Consider the following 2,534-nt stretch of genomic DNA (forward strand, 5'->3'; position numbering starts at 1 on the left):
GATTAATTTACCATGGTTTTGTTCTATATTTTTTTCCCCTTTTTCCTCAGTGGGGTGATGAATTTCCTTATTTAAATGTGTTAGCAATGGTTAAGTTTGGGTTTGTATTTTTGAATGAAAAAGGTTTCCTTATTTAATCTAATCTGTGTTAGTGTTTTAATAGCACATTGATAAAAAGGAAAGATTATAAATTGTGGTAGCATTTGTTTTGCGCATTTCTCAATATGATCACTAAAAGGTATCATTCGGTATTCTGGGTGTGTAATCTACTGGCGGTGCAGAGTGCATCTACGTCTGAGCGATAATCCTGTGGACCCTATGTAGTTCTCGTGGCAGCCCGAACATCTTATTACAATAACTTTAATTTCTCTGAAACTAAGGTTAGAATTTTCCTAGCGAATATAAGTACACTATTTAGCACAATAGGATTAATAGAAGCATAATTATTATTAATATTGAACTGAATGAATTTATTTCTATTTTTATTATCTTATTTATCAAACCAATAAATGGCCCAGGCAGTTCTGACCTGGGTAGATTAAGTAAAAAACGTTAGCAAACATACACGCGCACGCACACGCACGCACACGCACGCACACGCACGCACACGCACACACACGCACACACACGCACACACACACACACATTTATTCATACACTCACACACGCATACACAAATATGCATCTGTATGCACATGCATATAAATATATATGCATATGTTTGAGTGTATGTGTGTGTATACAAGTGTGTGTGTGTGTGTGTGTGTGTGTGTGTGTGTCTGTGATGTATGTGTGTGTGTGCCTGTGATGTATGTGTGTGTGTGTGAAAACGCATGGCTTAGAGGTAATTTTTTTTTTATAATTTAAGGAAGATATAATTTCACCTAAATTTGGCATGTTGAACAGGAAAATTTTATCGTGACTCTTGAACATTTTATAGTAATTATGATTGAGAGGGAAGTGCATTTTCTAGTAGTTGAAAGAATAGCGAAGGTATTTTAGTTGAAATATGGCTACTAAATGGAGCTTTGTGCCATATAATTTTTCTGTTAAGAGATTTATTACATTTGTCTATGATATTTATTTTCATTAACTATATACTTAGTATGAGCTTATTAGAATAATTGTTATTGGTATTATTAAAATTATAATTATTAATATTAAGTTTATTATAGTGGTATTTATTATCTGGTTTATGTTTGTGGTTGTTATTTAGTCTTATCATTTTTACGAGCTTCTATCATAATGGAGTTTAATTTATTAGTTTTTTTCTGTAGTGCGTAATTTATATTAGATATTTATGTTATTAATATAATTTATATAATCCTTATATCCAGCTCTATAAAGAGCTGGATATAAGGTAATTGCTATGAGCAATATTTTTGTTAGCTGAAATTTTTGAGATGGAATGGGAAATTCCCTCTATAATTGAATTCATGATTGCACGAGGATGATTAGATTTTTAAGGCGCATAGTGAAGGTTTTCATTAATCTTATAATAGGGTTTATATAAACCTAAATCTGAGTTAAAAGAGGCATTTAAGAAATCAGATGCTGTTCTGTTTCAGTCCACTGTGGCTGAAGGACCGACATTTTTTAATATTTTAATAATTATTTTCTTTTGACGTTCTATTTCTATATTGCTATACTTATAGAAAGAAAAAAGTATCATCCCTGTATACACCGCCTTGAATGTGTGAAAATTGTATTTTGATATTGTGAAGTAAGTAAAATCCTACGAGATCTTTGACTTCTGCAGAATCACTACATCCCATAGTGATATAAAAATTTCCGGGTACATTTTCCCGAGTCTACTTCATTATTAAATTTAATATTTGTTTTTCTTGCATGTAGAATTATATCAATTTCTTTTTTGTTAATATCAGAATTTTTCATAGCAAACATGGGAGCTTTTTCATAGCAAAGATGAGGGCTTTGTTAAAGAAAATAAGGTTATAGAAGGATAATAGTTATTAATAATGACAGTTGTTAAGAATAACAGTCATTAATATCAATTAATTATTAATATCAATTTGTAAAGATTTCACATTCTTTTTTGCCTTTTAAGTTTATAAACTTACACACACACACACAGGTATATATGTGTGAGTGTGTGTGTATACATGTCTGTATATAGACACGCGCGTCTCTTTGTGTGTATGAATACGTGCTTGTGTGTGCTTGTATGTGCGTGCGAGTGTGTGCATGTGAGTACATGTGAATGTGCGCGTGTAAGTGTGTGAGTTTGAGTATGTGCGTCTAAGTATATGCTTTTGAGTGTGTGTGCATAGTGCAAAGTAATTTCAGTACTGTTTATCATGACCTTTGTACTTGTATGACCTATGACCGCCTTATGCCAGATAACTTGAACTAAATTGTTCGGCAAACAGAGAAGCTGGATGAGTGATTAAACATGAGACGATGGGTTGAGAGAGCGAGATAAGCAAGAAATAGTGACTAGAAAGTGATAAAGAGGCAGAGAGAGCGAGAAATAAATATGCATATATATATATATATATATATATATATATATA

Source organism: Octopus bimaculoides, chromosome 16, assembly GCF_001194135.2.
Source record: "Octopus bimaculoides isolate UCB-OBI-ISO-001 chromosome 16, ASM119413v2, whole genome shotgun sequence".
Taxonomy (NCBI): Eukaryota; Metazoa; Mollusca; class Cephalopoda; order Octopoda; family Octopodidae; genus Octopus; species Octopus bimaculoides.